Source organism: Arvicola amphibius, chromosome 1 (genome assembly GCF_903992535.2).
Source record: "Arvicola amphibius chromosome 1, mArvAmp1.2, whole genome shotgun sequence".
In the NCBI taxonomy this organism is placed as follows: domain Eukaryota; kingdom Metazoa; phylum Chordata; class Mammalia; order Rodentia; family Cricetidae; genus Arvicola; species Arvicola amphibius.
This window is the reverse complement of record NC_052047.1, coordinates 176,787,618-176,809,640: the sequence shown is the minus strand read 5'-3', so window position 1 is coordinate 176,809,640 and position 22,023 is coordinate 176,787,618. Positions and strand designations below refer to the sequence as shown.

Here is a 22,023-nt window from a genome sequence, read left to right as displayed (position 1 = left end):
CCCTAACCACGTGCTCAACAAGAGTGTCCAAGAGAGGCAATTATAATGAGACTGACGCAGGACAGTACTGGGGGGAGGGGGGTCCTGCTCAAGGCAGGAAGGGACTGTGGGAGAGGACCAGAGGACACTTACTCTCCCATAACAGTAGCGTTTCCATGGACCCAGGTTAAAAAAAAAGTTTGGAATTCACCAGTAAAACCAAATGAGAGACCTGCCTGCCTTTGCCTTCCAAGTGCTGGGATTAAAGGCTACACTGGTTGACTGCTGGTTTTTTTTTTTTTAATCAGTTTGGGTATCTTTTTTTTAATAATACTTAAGTTTCTAGATCAATTCATTGGCTCAAGTTATAACAAAAGTGACATATTTTCAATGGAAAAATAGAAGTAGGAAAATATTATTGAAATGTGGTCGAAGAAAATGAAGGGAAAGGGGGGTGTGCTTGTACTGGGGGGGGGTGCTGCCCCAGAAGAAGCTGATGAGGAACCAGTAAAGCTGTGGTTCTTTCTTTCTTTCGGAAACGAGGCTCCCACTGACTCTCCGCCATTAGCCCCTTTATCACAAATTCAGAAACCCACAGTGAGCTTAAAACCATTCTTTAACCTCGCGGACTTTCTACCCTTCACTGTAAAGAGCAGGCTACCTTATAAATCATACCTGCGAGGGGTTAACAAGCCCTCAATAAACGTCAGTGCTCAGCTGACACTGCTCGCTGTGACGCTGACACTGCCTGTGGAGATCTCACTTTCCACAGCCGCATGCCTGTGCAGATGCCCCTGGAAAACTATATGAGAGAGAGGTCCCGGCAGACAGACAGGATCACGCCTGAAGAACCTGGGTATCTCAGATCAGGCACCAGGCACACCAACAAGCCTGTAGATAATTCCAGCCCTGAGCTGTTGCGTTTACCCTGTGACCACCACGTGGAACGGGGCCAGGCCACACAACCAAATTCCAGACTCGAGAAACGGCGGGAGATAACAAACGGTCACTGTCGTCTGAAGTCATTAAACTTTGGGGTGAGTTGACACACCGCGTCAGATAATCAGAACACTGAGGTCAATCCTGTCTTTTATCCACCCTTACCTATAAACTACATCATGCTATTAGCCTGTCCGACAAAACCATAGGAGTGCTGCCCCATCTGCACAGGGAAGCAAGAAGCTGGAGGCTTCAGGGAGCAACCACAGCTCGCCTTCCAAAGGGACCCTGAGCCTGCCTCAGTGCTCCTTAGCCTGAAACTGACTTCCTGTGCTGCTGGCACAAAAGTGGACCATGGGAGTGCACATGGGCTGAGCAATGAATAATACTCAAAACCAGTGTAGTCTACAAGTACAGTCTTGGCTCCTTCCCCATGGAGGGGGTCTGAGGGCAGGGGACACTAAGATACACAGGGTGTGGCGAGAGTCTGAGCGTGGACATGAGGTAGCTGCGGACAGAGTCAAGCCCTAAGCACACAGGTGGTCGGTAAGGAGTTTCGCTTAGAAGGAAGGCAACTGGGTCCCAAGAGCAGTGTGTGGTATTTTGTTAGGGTACTACGGAAGGTCCCTCTGAGGATGCTTTAATGCTTAAAACTTGTGGCACACGTCTTTAATCACAGCATTTGAGAGGCCCAGGCAAGTGGATCTCTGTGAGTCCACAGAGAAACCCTGTCTCGAAAAAAACAAAACAAAACAAAACAAAACAAACAAAAAACCAAAAACTAAACCCAAACCCAAACTATGCATGAGTGGAATCATGGAAAGCTTTTGATAGCAAGGCATCATAATTAATGTGAAGGCCCAAGTACAAGGAGGGGCACGGAACTCTGCTCCGAGCTTCCATGATGCCAGAGGTGCTCAGTTTTTGTTTTTTGGGTTTTTTTTTTATACACATGCATGAAATATTTTGATTAAAAAGTCAAAGCTATGAAAGACTGGGGTGCAGCTCAGTGGTAGAAAATTTGTCTAATACATGCAAGACCCTGGGTTTTATCTTCAACACACACATGCACACGCACACACACACACACACACACACACACCCCATACAAACTGACCATATTGGAACTTGAACTTTGTATGGTAGAATGCATGACCGGGGACTGGAGGGGTGGCTCAGTGGTTAACAGCACTTGTTGCTGTCATAGGAGACCTGGCCTTGGTTCCCAGCATGTAGGTAGTGGCTCTAACAACCTTTAACTCTCGTTCCAGGGACTCTGATGTCCTCTTTTAACTTCTAAGGGCACCAGCACAGTGTGGCAAACAGACAAACATGCAGGTAAAGCATTCAATACACATAAAAAAAATAAATACATCTTTTAAAATGTAATGCAGGACTGGTTATGTTTTGTTCAAATTTTAGCATGTTTACTGTCAATTAGTAAATTTCTATACTGGGCACTGTTTACTCCCCCAAACCTCTTGGCAACACTCTTTCTCGGTCCAGCCTTTGTCAGTACGGCATGTCAGCCTCGCCCTCTTCTGACACTGCCCACTCTGGCCTCACTCGGCCACCACCCTATGGAATACCAGGTGAAGCCCCCCGAGCCATTCTAGCGTGCACACACACAGTCTTGAAAGACTTAAGACCCCATCTGGAACACCTGGCCGGCAGGTGCCTAGATAAGACTAATCAGAGCAGAGGAACAGATAAGGAATGCCTCTCTGTCTCCTGTCTCCAGCCTGTCCCCGCAGATCCTACTGCTACCCCTGTGCCTTCAAACCCCTAACTCTCTCTTCCTACAGAGTCTCACTGTTTACTCCGGGGATTTCTTTGGCTACTGTAGTGAATTACCCAAGTTAAATTTTTATCATTTTATAGCTTTATGGTCAGGTGTCGGCAGTCTGGAGGATGTAGGGGAGAACAGGCTTCCGAGCCATGCCTCCTTGCTAGAGGTCACACACACTCTCAGGCCCACTTCCTCCGTCTTCCCGTCAGCAACGGTGCCTCAGGTCGTTCATCCACAGCTGCCTCAGCTCCTGACCACCAGGCGAAAGTTCTCAGCTTTTAAGGGACCGGTGCACTTAGGTGAGGCGACTCAGATAACCTGCCACCTTAAGGGTAAAGTGACACAGCCACAGGTTACGGAGACTAGAACGTGAGCTATGTGCGGCCGCTGTTCTGCCTACCACACTTGCGTCCATGCTTGCTGGGCGGCCGACATACAACTCTGACTCGGTATGTCCCAACTGACCTCCACTCCTCTCTTTAACACTCTGCCTGCTGTTTTCTGCATCCTAGCAGATTAGCAACTCCACCTTCTACTTCATGTAGGGGCATCTTTGACTTCTCTCCCACGTGCATATATATCAAATCCAAGTCAAAAATAAGAGACTATCTTTAAAATATATCTAGACTCCAGACCCCTTCCCACCACCGTTACTGCTGATCTGAGCTGCCATTACCTTGCACTGGGAATCCTGCCGTCATTACTAATTGGTCTTCCTGCTTCTCTCTTGGAGTCTATTTTCAGAGCAGCCAGTAAGATTGTTTTTAAAGCTAAACAAGCCCATTGCTTCTGTAATGAAAACACGCAATGTCCCCATAGCTCCCCTGGAATAAAAGCCAGAGCCCTTCATGGTCTCCGCCCCCCACTAACTTCCCTTTTCCTTTCTGACCTCATTTCCCACTGGCCCCTTGTTTTCTGCATTCCAGCCACAGTGGCCACCTTGCAGCCCCTCCGTCCCCCAGGTATACCACCTTGGAACTCCATTCTTGTTTTCTCTTTGCCTGGGGTTCTCTTGGCCGGCTCTCTGACTCTGTAGGTGTTCCATTACTGATACGTCAAAGTGCCACAGAAGGAGGAGGCTCAAACTATGTCAGTCCGGTAGGTCCCAGGCCTGGGTGCAGCATCAGCTGATTCTCAAATGGATTCTCAAATGGAACTGTTTTGAAGCCCACCAAAAGCATCTTCTTCTGGTTGCTTCTGGTGTTTGGCTGGATTTGGTCTCTGCTAGGCCCCTGGGGGCAGTGAGTGGGAAAGCTGATCTATTTCCTCAAGGCTGTTCCCTGTCCTCTGTATGCTTCCCCATGGCCCCTTATGCTGATTTGGAATCAAATCTCACCAACCTCTCAACACTTCCATACACTAACCAGTGTGGGTTTTTTTTTTTTCTTCTTCTACTCTTAGGGACATCTCCTTTTTAAAGATATTTAACTTTGACTGCACCCAGAAAGTGTGTTTAGCCTGGACATTTAACCCATTCACAGGTACTTACACTACAGCCAAGCTCTCTGCTCCTCACTTCCCCTGATCCCTCCTTTTCTGCTTCTGTTTTCATAGTCCCACAGCTTTTACTACCCTGCTTTCTGATGGCAGAGAAATCAACTCTGTACGGCAAGAACGTCTGTCCTGCGTGACAACATGCCAAAGACAACCTAGCAGACAGCTCGACAGGCATTTCTGCAAGGAGCGAGTGACCCTATTGGAGACTGTTTTCTAACTCATTTCTGCAGGACTTCGTGGTTGCCTTCCTTTTGCTTTTAACAGCGTGGACGTGCTAAGCAGAACAGATTCTGCACTGATGGCAAGGACGATGGGTAAACGACAGACACTTTTTCTCTAGATATATCCTGTGACTGCTGTCCGCAGCATCAGATCGGCTTGATTCTCGCTGATAGAGATGTACAGAAATGCCTGATGAGGGAAATGTGTCTAATTACAATTTCTATAACAATAAGAAATATAATGGTTTCTTTTCAGACCATTATCCAAGCATAGAAGCAAAACAAATTGAGTTGCTGAGTTAACCTCATCTCAACATGTCTAGAAAATAAATGGACTGAATCAGAAATAATAAATGTTTTCTAAAAATCTCTACAAACTGAAAAGTTGAGCCACACTGATTTAAAGAAGAATCATGAGAAAAAAAAAAGGAAGCTGCTGAGATTTAAAGCACAGCTTATCCCTAGCAAGCTTAAATGAAGCTAGAAAGAATGGAAAGGGAAGAAAGTAGAGGCAACAGACATGAGATGACCATAAGTGGGTTTTGGAACCAAATGCATTTTAGAAGACCCAAACTTTATAGAACCCCTGTCCTATAAACCGAAGCTTAGAGGAGAGCAACCCCCTCATCTCACACACAGCCGGTCAGAGATAAAAGATTACTGTAGAATAAAACCGTGAAAAACAATCAAATCTCCACTCCTTGTTTTTATCATAGTTATTAATTTTGTGGCTTTTATCCCCGGGTCTCATGCAGTCTAGGCTGGCTCTAAGGCTGGTCTGGAACTCTGGACCTTCCTGTCTTCACCTCCCAAGTGATGGGAGGGGCACCACCACACCTGGCTTCCTGCTATCTCCTTGGGCAATGTTCATTTAATGATCTGAATCTCTGCTTCAGAAAGCTGAATCTGTGTGTATGTTAGCAAACAGTGAAACTGCCTGTCCGTCTGGTGCTTATCCCAACTAGGTCAGGATGCCTCTTTTCAGGAGCAGCGTTCTTAACAGGGGACAGTCCCCAAGGAGCCTGGCCACGAGTCTTACAGCATCACAGTGGCTCTTGGAGGGCTGCTTAGGGCATCAGTGTGCAAGGACAAACTGATGAGACCACACTTCAGCAAACCAAGAGGGTCAAATGCGGGATTGCCTAAGTAGATTACCTAGACGCTAATGGAGAAAAATGAACGCCAATGCAAGGATCCTGACAAAAATCTGTATTTATAGACACAGACTTGCTGCCTGTAGAAAGGCCAAAATGAAGGAAATCATATTTTAAGAGAATAAATCATATATATTTTTAATGAGATTCTCACAGAAACACAAAGGCAGCAGGAATTGATGGGAAATAGTTTCTAAATATATCAAATCATCACCCACTGCCTTCTGAATACCTACAACAGGAAAGAAAAACACTGCAATAATGCAGATCTAAATTTAACACAGAGGCAAGAGCTCATTTGTTTGGCATTTCTCAATGCTCTTCCATTCACTATTGAGCAGCTGGTATTTTCTTTTTAAAAAAAAATCAAGAAATTGGTTTATTAATGGAATATACACAGAGTGACTTACTCAATGGGAAAGCATTGCTGTTAGGGAGAAGGAGAAAATAATGTATTTTTGGATCTACCAATCATCTGACCTCACCATGGTAACGGGCTGTGTTTCCTAACTTTCCCGACTCATACTTGAGTCAAAATGACCATGGTAGTAATTTGAACCAAATCCTCTATCTTAGACATGGAGAAACTAAAGCTTAAGGAGGAAGACATCCTAAGGCTCCTCACTCAACAGGACTGATGTGGAGTCATTCGACTTTATAACCTCAGTGTCTGTACCCCTAAAATCCATACAATGGAGCCCTAACCTCCAAGGTGACCCTGTTAAGGTGAGGCCTTCTGAGGGCTTTACATCATGAGAACACAGCTGGGATCCACGCCTTTACCAAAGAGAGTCCACAGACTAGTTCCATCCTGCCATGCAAAGGCACAGCCAAGACAGCACACACTAGAACCAGAGCCCCACCCTCACCACATGTCAATCTGCCGTGTCTTGATCTTCAGCTCCTCCCTCACTGAACTGTGAAGAATGGACTTCTGCTGTTAAGCCCCCTCGCTTCTGACATTCTCTTATAGCATTCCGAAGAAGCTAGGATGTCACTGCAGAAAAAAATGGCAGATGTCAGTTTCTGTCTGGTTCCCATTTGTAAACTATATAAAACTGTTTCGGTGGTTAAAATTTCCACGATTTTCACATGATTGAAAAAGAACTCTCTAAGTATTTTTTATAGTTAAAATTGCAGTATAACTTGAATATAGGCGTGTTCCATACTGGCTCAGGTGAGTCTAGGGCTTTAGCCTGTTTGCTTTCAACCAAGCAGGCTTCACGAAAGAAAGCAGATAAACCATGCGCATCCTGCAGACCTCTATGAAGATTTCTCGTTTTGTTTATTTTTTTTTTTCTGAGACTGGGTTTCTCTGTGTAGCCCTGACTATCCTGAAACTCACTCCGTAGCCCAGACTGGCCTCAAACTTAGAGATCCGCCTGCCTCTGACTCCTGAGTGCTGGGATTAAAGGTGTACGCCACTGCTGTCTGGCATTTTTTCTAGTTTATTTAAAGATTTTTTAAAACTCAGATACTTAATATTTATGAATAATCTTTGATGGTTTTTACTTCCCTAATTTTCGTATATAGGTATACCTACATTTATGCACAGGTATGTATCTGTGAATATTTGGAAAGAACATGTTATGAACTTATATTTGGTAGGGGAAGACATAAAAATTTCGGTGACTATTTGGAAAAGAACGTTATGAGCTTATATCTTGTAGTAAAAAACACATTGAAAATCAAATCAATGTAACTTTTAGCTAAATATTTCTAAGTGGAATTGATCTTGAACCCCAACCAGACAAGTGCAGATTCTCAATACTTTACAGGGAAATCTTTAATTTATTTGCCTAACATTTATTCCACATGCTAACTGTGTGTTGTTCACAACTTAACCACTGCTGAATGCACAACACGGTGGAGAAAAGCGTGGGGGGGGGGGGGTCCTAGCTGTGGTGCAGTCAATGCACCAATAGCGGGGAAGGATGGGGGGAGAGAACCAAGTATGGGCAAAGGGGAAGTAAGAGGAGAAAACTGTCAACAGCAGCCTGCAAGAAAGAACTACTGAGCTCGCTTCAGCAGCACATAACTAAAACTGGAACGACAGAGATAAGATTAGTGTGGACCCCGCGCAAGGATGGCAGGCCAGGTTGTGAAGTGTCCCCTATTTCTTTCCAGCTGCCTTCAGGAACTCATAGCCGGATGTTTCGCTTGATCAAAAAATAACTTCGCTGTCTTAATTTTTGAAAGCATGAAGTCACAAGCTTGTTAAATATTTCCTAAGCACCGTCTTCTGTATGCTGACTGCTGGTTATCATCCTTTTGTTGACTAGCTCTGACTATTGTGCTTACTGATCCTTTTCTCCTTAAAGATTACAAGAATTAAAACTGACCAAAATAAAAAAAAAATCTTTTGCCTACTTATGGGACCCTTTTCCTCCTACTGGGTTGCCCTGTCCGGCCCAGATGTTACCGTATGTGCCTGGTCTTATAGTCGCATATGATGCCATGTTTGGCTGATGTCCCTGGAAGCCTGCTCTTTCTGAGGGGAGACAGAGGGAGGGTAGATCTAGGGAGAGATGAGGTGGGAGCAGAGAGATTGGGGGAGAAGAAGATGGGGAAACTTTTGTGTCGGGATACAATATATGAGAGAATAATAAAAAAGAATTTTGGCAGGAAAGACAAAGTGTTTCACAGGGTGGTCCAAGCATGCATAAAAAGGGTGACCAGGAACGGAAGGGTTCAGTCAGGTGCTGGCAGAACGCAAGAAATGTGAGGGTCCCTTGCATGTACCATGACAGCTAAGTGCAGAGGTCAGAAGACAACACGAGGGAGTTGATCCTTCTCTCCCGTGGGTTCTTGGAATCAAACTTTGCTCACCATACTCGCAGTACGCACACAGGTTCACACGCTGAGCCATATCGCTGGCCTCAAGAATTCCAACTTATGAACAACACGATTATATTCAATGTTAACCCATGAACTCTGAAGTGTACTTTCTTTAAGAAGTTGTCATTAATACGATGCTAATATAGTTGCTTCCTCTTTTTCTAAGATTGTTTTTGCAACAGAAATCAAACAGCTAACTTTTGAACCCCGGTCTATGGTTTTGAGCAAGCTAACCATCACTCTGTCGCCAGCACTGGAAGCTCCTGAGAAGGGCAACAGTACTACCACCATCATGAGTCACTAAGTTTGGGCAGAGGGGCAAGTAAATGCACAGAAAATATTCTAAAACGTCTTAAATAATTGGCAAAGGAAACACATAAATGCCAGAAGTCTAGCAGTGTGGAAGTTTCGCCAGCGCATACATTTATAATGAACACACGGTAAGGAGTAAACAAACAGCTGTTTCTAAAGAACCCCAGTGCAACCGAGTTGTGTTCACAATGCACTGTCTGCCTGGTCTCTCAGTGCAAGGACACAGAGGAAAAGGGGTCTCCTGGGATGAGAGAACCCATTCATAGTATCTCTTCACCTCCTTCCTGTGGCACGGGACATTGTCTGGGTACTTTTAAGAAGGGCCATTTTTCTTCCTGGGTGTGTTCCTCTGACAGCACTCAGTTCATCTCCAGGGACCTTCCAACTAAGAAGAATCTCTTCTTTGTTGACAACATCCACAAAGTAACTGTATTTAGAATGTTACCTAAGGTGCCTCCTGGGTTGCTACACAATCCACACAGGAAGAATTTTAGCCAGGAGTCAGAGCAAAAGCGTGCTGCTCCCACGGCAGTGGCTCTTAGTACTACTAGCACGTGGGTGTGAAATCAGAGGCAGCTATAGGTGACTCATATCTATCAGTACACGCTCCAGGACCTGCCCACCCCCAATTCAGTCACAGTCACTACAGACAGGTCTCAGACACCAGTCGTTTTAAAAACCCTCAGATGATTCTAAAGTGACCACGAGCAACCATAAGAATCAGACCCTCACCAGACCCTGCTTCTAGTGTAGTCTGCCCCCCAAAAGTGTAGGCAGGCCCTGGAACAGACTCTGAGCCCCCTTGAGAATGTTATGCCATTCCAGCAACTGGGGTGCACAATCAACTGTAAAAAGCCCTGGCCCAAACATGTCTTGTATCAAGTGGACAAACTCTGAACCTTGTATGAGACGGCCAGCCTCTCACCTTAAAGCGGTGTTTCTAAACCTGCGGGCTGAACGACCCTTTCACAGGGGTCACCTAAGACCACTGAAAAATAGATATTTACATTATTTTTTATAACAGTAACAAAATTAAGTGAAGTAGCAATGGAAATAATTTTATGGTTGGGGTCACCACACCATGAGGAATGACTAAAAGGGTCACAGTGTTAGAAAGGCGGAGAACCACCGCCTTAAAGCCTTCACTGGCACACTCGTATTAAGTACGTACAAGTATAAGGCAATCCCAGCAACCAGCCTGGACTTTCTCTGAGTATGGGCTGCATATCAGAAGCCAGATCTGGGCCTGGTAGGTCCCTTACACACCTGACACCGTTCGCTGTAGGGAATGGAAGCACGGAGAAAACTTTTGTTTGTAATTTGCCATTAAAAGTTTCCTCTGGGGCTGGAGAGAGAACTCAGTGATTAAGAGCACTGATTGCTCTTCCAGGGCATCCGGGTTCAAATCCCAGGCCCCACACGCAGCTCACAACTTTCTGCAACTCCAGGATCCAACACCCTCACACAGACATACATACAGGTAAAACACCAATAAAATAAAAATAAATTTGAAAAGTTTTCTCTGGTGTACAGAATATTTATCTCATCTATCCAATAAAACATTTCTTATTTTCCATATTGGGGGGGGGGTAAAGATAGGGTTTGTGTAGTCCTGCTTATCCTGGAACTCCCTCTATAGACCAGGCTGGCCTCCAACTCAATGATCAGCCTGCCTCTACCTCCCAAGTGCTGGGGTCAAAGGCATGCACAACCACCACCCGGCTTTTTCCACAATTTCTTTAGTCAACAGTCCAATGTAGCAAGCTCTCCAACCTTGGAAAACCATAGCTCTTATGACCCTTTCTTGAATATTTTTCATCTTTCTTAGAATTCCTTTGGTGAAACTAATTAGCTCGGCAAACTTCTGGCGGTGCCAACGGCAGTGAGAACTGCTGCTCTTGGTTGAGTTCCCGGCAGAACTTAGCTGGGAGACATCAGACATGACCATAGAGACGAAGCTGGGGGGCAACTTGAGGGTGCAGCAGAGGAAGCCCCAAGAGGCAGCACTGAAGGTAAAGACACGAGAAAATCACACTATGTTCAGATTTACTTGAATCTGAACCCTAAAATTTCTTCACAGAGAATCTGGGATAAAGGTAAGCAGCATTTGCAAAAACGACCATGCGCCTCTGAGCAAATTCAAAGTGCGAACAGGCTGAGCGAGTACAATGTTCCAGAAGACAGTGATGTTTAGATACCCCTTGGGTAGAGAAGCTAGTCTTACTGCAAAGAAGAAGCTGTGAGTTCCTCGGGGTCCGCCCAAACCAAACACTCAAGAGTGTGGGGCTAAAGCTCACCCAAACGGTTCTGAGATGGAATGAGCCGTGCTGGAATCAGTGCTGGGGCAGAGAATTGTACTCCAAAGCAAATATATGTCTTATCATTTAACATACACATTTCTAGAGCTTTGGATCCAGGTCAATCGCCAATCCCTTTTGACCACTGCATTACCTTTTTCTTACAGATTTTAGTTTTTACTATACTAGCCCACGGAAATTCAAAGTGTGCCATCAAGTTTAAAATAAAAAATAGCAGCATCCTGCCTAACTTCTCACTCAATCCCAAAGGCAAACTAAATATAAACTTTTTAAGTTTCTTCTGATATTTCATTTTATATTTCTAACAACATGTAAATAAACAAAATGTACTGATACACTAATTCTAGACCCTTACTAATATAATTTCGTTATCCGCTAGCTTGTCCCCTCCTGATCATCTGTAATTGTCATTCTTTTCTGGAGTCAGGTACGGCCAGGGTCGGCATTGGATTCATGTATCTTGGCAAAGCTGCACCAATTGTCATTCCCATACTTCCAGAACAGCTGATGGTAGCTGGTGCTTTGACCTCCAGCCCACCGTTCCGCACAGTTCAGCAATCAAAGGGTTAACACGGGCTGCAGCAGGGAAAGCCTTCACAGCTTGCCTTTATCCTACTGCAGGGTCCCTGTTCCGACTTGTCAGTGGCCTGGCTACCAGTTGGTTGTTAAAAATTCTGAATATTGCCTGTAGGTATAACCGTGTAATTCATCCTTGCTCTTTGAATGTAAGTGAAAGAGAGGTACTGCACTTCCAGACACGTCCTTAGGTTCCTACAACCACCACACAAACACTAGCTGATCAGCTTTTAACTCCTTCACAGACAGCAGGGGAAGGTGTGGGGGAAAGGGGGTGAATAGCCTCGGGAAGCAGACATTCAACCCCTCAAAAACGCTTGCTCACCCTAAACTGGACCATGGAATAAAAAGTTGACAAGCTTCTTTAAATTACAATTTAGGGAAGGGAGTTTCTATTATATTGCAACTTGTAGAGACTTTTTGTTTTGTTTTCTAAAACTAAACCTCTTTTAGTTTTTTGAGACAAGGTCTCACTATGTAGCCTTGGCTGTCCTGGAACTCTCTGTGTAGACTAGGCTGGCTTCGAATTCAGAGATCCAGGTCCTTCTTCCCTCTGCCTCCCGACTGCTGGGACTGAAGGCATGCTGGGATTGAAGGCGTGCTGGGACTGAAGGCATGCTGGGACTGAAGGCATGCTGGGATTAAAAAGTACACCACTTCTTGCAGTCTTACATTTAACCGGCTCAGCAGTGATTTGCGCCACTGGGACCTTCCTAAATGCCATGTGCTGAGCCATTTTCACTTTCTTGTAGAGCCACTTGTAACTGCCTTCCACCAACCTCATTTGACAGCTTTTCCTAACTGATAAGCCCTTGGAAATGGCAAGCCCCTCTGAAAGGCATTTTACACTAAGGCTGGTTGCTCCGCAGTTTTGTTTTTACTTGGAAATTCATGGAAGCCTCTTCCCCAAAGTCAGCCTGCTACCTCTCTCACCTGGACAGCTTCCCTCTGGGGCTGCTAGACTGTTCCAAATTGTCATTCTAGAGTTCTCTTTGCCCTTCTGTTTAGTTCCAAGGTTCTGGAATACCGTATATTATTCTTCCTTGATTTATTTTCACACTTTTTATTTAAAAAATACCACCCAGTAGCTTTCAATGAAAATGATGCAGATAATTTATTTAGATCTCTATTACAAGGCAATAAAAAGTTTTAATTCTTTCTCCCACTTGATACTTTTTTTTTTTAATTTTTAGATTGAAAATGATTTCCACCTGAATTTTTAAGGCAGTAATTCAGGGTTCTTTTTCTTTTTTTTTTTTTTTTTTTTTAACATTTACTTATTGAGACGGGGTTTCTCCATTATGTAGATTTGGCTGTCCTAGAACTCACTATGCAGACCAGGCTCACTAACATCTGCGTCTGTAACCTGACTGCTGGGATGTAAGGTGTGCAAGAATCCAGTGTTGGTGTTAAATCACCTAACGCTGTCCTACTTCAGTCTTCTGCATAGGACCTGTTCCCACTGTGACTTAATACAGATTCACAGCCGGGCGGTGGTGGCGCACGCCTTTAATCCCAGCACTCGGGAGGCAGAGGCAGGCGGATCTCTGTGAGTTCGAGGCCAGCCTGGTCTACAAGAGCTAGCTCCAGGACAGGCACCAAAGCCACAGAGAAACCCTGTCTCGAAAAACCAAAAAAAAAAAAAAAAAAAAAAAAAAAATACAGATTCACTCTCTTAGTACAGAGCGATTTTACAGTGCTATGATTTGTACATTAGGCGGTGTGCGTGTGCGTGTACGCACGTGTCCGTGTCCATGTTGTGTCTGTATGCTCTCACTGACTCTTCTCGATAATCCTGAAATGAATGTCTTCCAGTTCTGGAAAGACTTTTTCCTATTATTTCTTAGGTAATCTCCTCCTCTTTATCTTTCTCTTCAGTCTCTCTAGAATATTACTAAGTACACCGCATAATAATTTAATTCTAACTTTTCTTCCTTTTTGTTTGTTTTTTGTTTGCTTTTCTGGTTAAGCCCAATGAATTTTTTGGTCAGCCTAATGACTTTCTTGTTGTTGCTATTTTATTTTAATTTCTATGATAAACTTCGTATTCTCTCATTGTTACTTTTTCAGTCTCCATTCTTATGGGGGAAACTTTCTTATCTCTCTACAGCTTAATATAGGCAGACAAGTTTTGAGTTTTATTTCCCTATTCCTCCTGTATTTCTGCCTTCTCTGTAATCATTTTTCTTATTTTTCATAACCAGTCTGTCTAATTACATGGCTACTGGAGAATCAAACTGTGGGAAATGTATAGGGCCTCACTGCTTACTTAGTATGTAGAATTTCAATAATTTCTGTTTTTATTGAGCATGTTCCCTTTTCCTTGCTTTGCCCCATAATCACAAAGCCAGAACCTTTCCTTTATCTCCGTTCTGCAGAGGAAAATGATTCTAGTTTTAGGATGTTGTTTGTGATGGGACGAGAGATTTCTAACTCTCAGGCTCTCAAACAGTCCTGCATTTGGAGGCCTCTGTCTGCCCCACGGTCTCTGCTTCCTGAGCCTCTCCAGATTCTAGCGATAAGCCCAATGCTTCTTCCCAGTATTCACTGCCACCCCCTCAGGACACTCCGGTATCTATTTTCTCCTCTGCACTAAGCCAGAAGTCACTGGGCTGGTTGTGTATCTGCTAAAGTTTTGCAAGCATCTCCCTACTGTTGACTCCGTCTGTGCTCACCATCTTTCTAGGGTGTTTGTTAATCGTTCGGACCTGAGTGCCCCTGAATTCTCACGCATCCAGGGCTTGGCTGCCAGCCAGCGGAGGGGACTATTCAGAAGCTCTGGGAACTTGGGAAATTGTGGAAAAAAAAAAGCTGGGTAACTGGGGTGTGCTTTGGAGGGTATATCAGAACACCAGCCCTGATTCTTTCTGTCTGCTTCCTGTCCACCAAGTGAAGGGCATCAGAGTAGACTGTGTTCCCTGCCATGACACCCTGTCTTTGAGCCAGGCCCAGATGCAGCGTGGCTGACTAGGGATACTGAAACCTCTGAAACGATGAGCCAAACCAGACCTTTCTCCCTTTATCTCAGGTATTTTCCCCCAGGGACACCAAATTAACGCAGCAGCTCAGGAAGGGCTGCCAGTAAACATGACCAGTCTACCAAATTCTCTTAGGAAGCCTTACTAACCCAATTTCATAGGCAGAGGGACTGCCCTTTTGACACTTGGAGTTTTGCTGAGGTCATTTGAGTAACTAATAGCTTCCCAATTATCTTACTGTTTTTTAAGATGTGGGAAAAGGCTTTTTCCTTTTTAACCACACACACACAAAACATTCAAATGAGTCATAAGTTAGGTGCAGTGGCTCACACTGGTAATTTCAGTTCTTGGGGCTACTGAGGAAGAGGAAGGCAAATATAGGGCTGGCGGGGGTACAGCTTCAGCAAACAGGACCTGCTTAATAAGTTAACTGCAATGATACTTCTTTTGCGTCTTAATAAATAAAGCTTGCCTGACAATCAGAGAGTAAAACAGCTGCCCTGGTCAGCCTTACAGACCAGATAGTGGTGACACATGCCTTTAATCCCAGTAGGCACACTAGTTTGCCATAGAAACTGGGCAGCAGTGGTGCACACCTTTACTCCCAGCACTGAAGAGGACATAAGATGAGAGGAGACAGCTCTCAAGACACAGTCTCATTATGAGGACTCCCAGAGGCAGAATCGCCATTTCAGACTAAGGTAGAGGTAAGAGCCAGTGGCTGGTTGTTCTGCTTTTTCTGATCTTCAGGTTGAACCCCAATATCTGTCTCTGGATTTTTATTAATTGTGCTACAGTTAACTTAAACAAGTAAGTTAAATATTTTTTTCTAGATAGTACAAAAGACTTTAATCTATTAACTCATCAATTTACTCTTAAATATGATTTATGACACTTGATTATTTTCCTCTATTTTTCTTTTATTGAAAACAGATTTTTTTGCATACAATATATTCTGATTATGGCTCCCCTACCCCATCTCCTCTGAGATCATTCCATGCTTCCTTCAATCCCAATCCATAACCTTTCTGTCTATCCTTAGAAAACTAAGAGGCATCTCAAGAACAATAACAAAATAAAATAAGATAAAGCAAAACCTAACAAACTGGACTAGGATGAAACAAGCAGAAAGAGAGAAAAAGCACAAGAAACACATATAGACACAGAGACCCACATTTGTACACACAGGCATGCCATAAAAGCACAAACTTAGAAGCTATAATATATACACAAAGAACCTCCAAGTTTATATATATATAGATGTGTATATATATTCACATCTATATATATATAGATCTATATATATCTATATATATATGTATATATATATGTATATATATATACATATGTGAATATATATATATATTCACATATGTATGCCCTAGTTGGGGTTGTGGTGGGGCATGCCTTTAATCCCAACACTCAGGAGGCAAATAGGCAGGCCAGTTTCTGATTTTGAGTCTAGTCTACAGTCTAGTTTACACAGTGAGCTGCAGTACAACCAGGACTACACAGAAAGACCCTGTCTTGAAAAAACAATAAACAGTTTTAAAAATTAAAAATAATATGCCCTGACAAAGCACGGGTGGCCCTACATCATAATTAAAGGTAATATGTGGCTTTTTGTGCAATAAGGCTTTTCCATGGAATCCTTCTTGCCACCTCGCGTCTACCTTATGATGAGCTGAATTGAAAGGCACCTGCCTTGATCCTGTTAAGTATTTTCCAATCTGTCAGCCTGCGGCCTTGGCTGGTTTGCTTCCAAAGACAGGAAAGGATGGAGGATGAGAACTTTAAAAAAAAAAAATAGACAAGCAGGAGGGCTGCTCCTACATCCAGGGGATTAGAGCCTTTTTATGCTCATCGAGTGAACACAAACTGAAGATACTAAGCCTAAAGATTTCATTCTGTGAGGATGAAATCCAAGCACTTGTTCTAAACACTAAATGCACAGCAATATGGACAAATAAAGTCCAAGACTAGTATTACAAACCTTCGGTCTGATTCCACTCAAAAGAAACATACTCTGACCTGTCAAAACTTAATACCTGTCTTCCGCTCTTACTCACAACTCCCCTAAAGAACAAGTAAACAGAGCAAGCATCTTACAGGATAGAGGCTTCCCCATGTGGAAGAAATTAAATGGGTCTAGCTCTTGAGCTGGATGGTAATTATATGGGTGCTCGCTTTTCACAGTTAGTGAATGTGTACATTTACACTTCAAATGTTTTCTGTGTACATGTATTACATTTTACAATAAAAAAAAAAGTCTCGAAAAGCCAAACGAATACATAAGGCAGAAATCCCACTTGTCAGGAAATATACGGCTTCGATCTCACGTAGCCAAGTGTGGCATGCATAAAGGAGGAGAGTTGCCACGACTAAGGTAAAAGACTAAACCGGTGTCCTGCCAAATCTCAACAGCTGTCTGTGTCGTTGCTGAAAACAGCTACTTGAAAGGGATGACCTGAGATTAGGCTGATGTTGCATTTCCTATGGCAACCTTGGCATTTGCATAACTCTATTTGTTTACAAAGAGTTTTAGCATCAAACCCACAGAAGACGCAGTAAATGTGACTTTCGCCCGAGCAAAGAGTGAGGAAAGTGCGCCGCTCAATAGCCAGTTAGTAGTTAGAAACAGTGAGCTGCGAGCGTGCCTTGCCTTACATTCCAGGCCGTGGGTTTGAGCCCCAGAACCGGGGTAAGGGGTGAGCAGCAGCTAAGACTGCAAACAGTGAAAGAATCAGGAGAGAGGATGCGGGTCGGGGTTGGGTGGTGCAACGGGCACAGGTACAGCACATGCATGCATAAGAAGGCTAGGGGCTTCTTAAATGTTTTATGGAGAGAACTGCCTACATTTCCAAAGTCCTGAGTTCAAACACAGGGTTTCAAAGTCGGTCCTGAAGCTACGAGTTTCCCGAGATTCCCACAGAGGAGAGCTACTAAGTGTGGCTGCGGAAGTCATTACAAAGGACCCAGGCTAGCTGTCCATCATTTCATACACATACAGGTGACGGAACAATACCGCATCAGAGGTCAAACTCAGATGCATGTAAGGCACAGACAGCCAATAACCTTAGACAAAGAAACTGATACCTTTTGTGGCACAAGATGTTTCCAAATAAGGGGTACCCCCCAGTATACTCCAGGATCCTCTATCTTCCATGTTACATTCCTCCTCATAGAACAATTTATTCGGTGTGTGAACGCCATGGGGTTGGTTCAGGGTTCCCAGTTCTCAAATAGTGGAGCTTGGAAGAGGGAGATTTTTTTTTTAAATCAAAGACATTAAGTGTGGTATTTAGTGCATTTTTTTCTTTTTACCTGGGAAGTAAAGACACTTGGGTAAGCATTTTTGATGGGAAGACTAAAGCTTTCCGTCTAAAATTCAGAGTAGGCGAGGTGGTACATATACAAAATCACTCTGAGCCCCACACCAAGGTATCTTTACTAACCTAGCCTTTAAGAGTAGAGATCTGCGTTATTTCTTCACCAATTCTTACATGCTGAGGAGCTGCGGGTGCCCGCATCCGACTTACAGCCCGCAGACTGCCTTCTACAGCACCGGTGGAACTGCATGCTGAGGACGCTAAGATCCAGTCGGTGGATAGTGGAATTATTTTGCCAGCAATTCTAACTAGAATTCAGAAATCCCAGGTTTTATCCGTTCCGGCTGAGACCTGCACATCTGGGATCCTCTCACATCTGTACAAACTGTTTAAAGGGCCTTAGGACGTCCTCATCTTTTAAATGGCAGAGTCACTTCCACATCTCATCCCCTCCTTTCCTCTTCCTAATCCTGCGGACTAAGAGCTAAGACTTGAATGCATATATTCTCTGCTTGCGGGAACAGACATTTACACTGACAGGCAATCACTGTGACACTCCGGTCTCAGAGTTCTCGACGGCTACCAGCTTTCTACTTCTGACGGCCTGGTCCCTTCTCATCCTTTAGCTCAGCTTCACTTTGAACTTTTATCGTCACTCACAATGGATCACAGCACAGTTAGAAAAACCTGGAAATCCCTCACGCCTTTCCCTCTCTACCATCCAGATCATCCCCTTCTCGTTCTTGCTGCCACATGTGCGTGCTCCTGGTCCGTCCTAGCCATCCTCACTCCATTTCCAGTAGTCCTTGTCCTTGACTGAGTGTCCCCATAGGGTTGGCAATTCAGAGACAGGTAAGCCATCTCCACCTCTAGTGTTGTGAACACTGCTGGAGGAAGCCATGAACACAGGAGTGACGTGTCCTCCACAGGTACAGCAGACTACCCCAGCTCTCATTGCCTTCGGATCTTCCATGGATGTAGGCGAACAGCTTTCAAACGTCGTCCACTCTACCTCAGCTTCACACCTCACTCTCAGTTTCTCAGCAATCGACAAAAGATGATCAATTCATCTCAATGAAGTCAGCGGCCATCTTCAAACGACTCTAAAATTCAGAATTCATCTCTGCCGTCTCTAACTTCTTTAACTGCATAGACTACAGTTTTAGAGAAATGTAATGGCATGTACCCATCATTACAGCAAGATGCAGCACACATCCAGAGCCCTCAAACCCTCCATGTTCTCCTAGCCATCCCTCCCTGCACACTATCTTCTCCTGGCCTGGAACTCATCTTTTTATTCTCTTGACAGTGTCTTTTTGCTAAGGAATATTTTATTAAGTAAAAAATTTAATAGGTACAACTTCTGATATCTTTCATCCATGAAATATGCCTTTGTTGTCCTATTTAAAAAATAGTCAGGCCTAAAGTTACCTGTATATCCTCATATGCTACATCCTAACAGTTTTTATGGCCCGTTTTGAGTTATCTTTTGTTAGTTTTCATATAGAGTCCAGCTGTCCTGGCACCACTAGCAATTCCCCATCATGCTGCCCTTGCTTCTTGAGAGAGGTCAGGTGGTTAATTCTGTGGGACCTCAGGAGCCCTCATCTCGGTTCTGCTCCACTGACCTGCTTGTTTAATCTCTTGCCAATGCCGCAGTGTCCTGATGACTACATCTTTCTATGAGTCTTAAAGCCGGGTAATGTCAACCATCCAGCTCCGTTCTTTAGTGTCTTGTTTGCTTTCTTATATAAACTCTAAAATTAGTTTATCAATGCTCATTAAGTAACTAATGGAATTTCATCTGAGATTGCACTGAATTTATGAATCAAGTTCAGAAGTCCTAACTATTGAATCTCCCTATTCACCAACGTGAAATTTCTACTTATTTAACTTTTCCTTGATTTTTGTCAACGAGTTAGGATCATCCAGGGACCGGGAACTTCGGTTGAGAAAATGCTTCTATCAGAATGGTCTATCAGCATATCTGTTGGTCAGTTTCTTGATCCATGATTGATTTGGGAGGGCTTAACCTAGTGTATGATGTACAACCCTTGGGCAGGTGATCCTGGGCTATGTAAGAATGGTAGCTGAGCAAACCATGGAGAGCAAGTCAATAATCAGTATCTCTTGTGGTCTCTGCTTCAGCTCCTGCCGAGGCCTCCTTCAGTGATGGACCGAGATCACCAAGAGTAAGACAAACCCTGTCCTCCCCAAGAAGCTTTAGGCAGTGATGTTTATCACAGCAACAGAAATCTAAGGACAATATTCTTAACTGCAAACTTCACCCCTGGCATACAGGACAGTAGCATTTGTCCGTTAACCTTGCATGAACTCTGCTGTTATTCTTTATTAGTTGCAGGAAGTTTAATTTTGATTCTTTCTCATTTTTCATAGATAACTCTTAACCAACCACAGTTTTGTTTCCTCTTTCAGAACCAATATATCTTTGTATTTATTTTTGTCTTATTGTCATGATTATCCAGAAATGACTTCCTCATAATCAAAATGATCAAATAATTTATTGCTGAAAAGGGGAGTTTCCTTTAGAATGGAAATGGCCATCCTCAACATGCAAATAAGTAAAAACGTATCCTAAAAAATTTTAGGTGTGCTGGTGATATAACTCAGCCAGTAAAAGTCCCTATGGCCAAGCCTGACAACCTTCAGTGTGATCCCCGGGACTTCTATGGTAGAAGAGAAGTGACTCCTGCAGGCTGTCCTCTGACCCCAGGCACAGGCCATGACACACACTACCTCACCCCCAAACGCACACAAATAAAACTATAATTTAATTTTTTCAAAAGAATGGGCATTATTCGTCCAAATAGTATCCCATAGTTGAATCAGAACAAGTATGGGTAGAATGTCAATCCAGATGTGGTTACTTTTACCTGCTCCTATTCTTTCACCCCCAGGAATGCCTGGTACACGAATTACCTTCCTATTCCCTCCACCACGGGGAGTCACTCCACCCACAAACACTCGGACATCTCCCTTAACACTTGCTTGTTTGGGACAGTGTTGGGGGTTGGATTCAGGGTCTTGAACATTACAAGCAAACACTATAATGCTGAACTAATCTAATCCCAAAGCCATGATTTTGTTTTCAGGGAATCTTCGCCCACTGTCTCTCCAATATTCCCAGTTTTTCCATCCTCTCCTTAGTGATACCGCCCACCATATCTTTAAGAACTCTGTGTACTCCACTGTTCTACTGACACCGAAGAGAGAACATGTTGAGTCCTAACTTATCTAATCTAACTAATCACCTCCATCCATTCGACCTATGTTAACAGATTGCACATCACCTGATGTGCTTCCCACAGCTCTTCCTGTGTGGCTCAATGCCTGTCTTCCTGTCGCCTTCACCCGACTCGCCAACAAGAGGTGCTGCAGCCGGTTCTATGGCAGCTCACCACCCGCCTACCCAGTCCTTGGCGCCTATTTGCAGCTAACTCAACAGCTCCCCACCCGAAGCTACGTTACTCCCCACATGGACTAGCTTCATAACGTAACTTTGATAACAACGACCTGCACTTAGCATATCTTTGATATTGTCCACTACAAACCAAACAGCCCAACTTTTAAGAAGCTTTACAACATAGGCCCTCCCGGTTTCACGTATTCCCCTTTCCCAGTAAACTCTTCTAGCTCCTCAACCTTCAACTCAGCCACATTTCTTCCATTTCTGTTTATGGCTGCATACACTTTCCTTCAAGTCTCAATACAGGTCAGTCCCCAAATCTCTGCGAGTTCTACTCCTATGGATTCTTTAAGGTCTTGTGCGAAATTTCCCAATATTTCCTTGAATTTTCTGCCTAGTAATAGATTTGATTTTCTTTCCTATAACTGCCATGTATGTTCTTTATGATTCTTTAACAGTTCTGTGTGACAGTCTTTGGTTATCTGTCATATCCTTTCTATGTAACTTGTAAGGCCCTCATAGCCTGATTAACCCAAATACTTCTCCCACTGCCTTTCATACAGCAAACGGAGAGAATGTTCAAGTTTATCTACAGAGTGAACAGAATTAAAAAAAAGGAGTTAAATTTATCAGTGTTAATTAAACAAACTCTTGGGGGGCCTACAA

At 43.8% G+C, this 22,023-nt stretch overlaps 1 protein-coding gene and 1 non-coding gene across 6 annotated transcripts in view; one reads left to right on the top strand and one right to left on the bottom strand.

Annotated features, from left to right (window-relative positions):
* Positions 1 to 22,023, bottom strand: part of Pcgf5 (polycomb group ring finger 5) — a 119,672-nt gene that overhangs the window by 93,878 nt on the left and 3,771 nt on the right. The gene's annotated exons all lie outside the window — the stretch shown is intronic.
* LOC119806043 lies at positions 7,597 to 7,700 on the top strand. Its single transcript, XR_005284091.1, has one exon. It is a non-coding gene; the product is annotated as a U6 spliceosomal RNA (small nuclear RNA).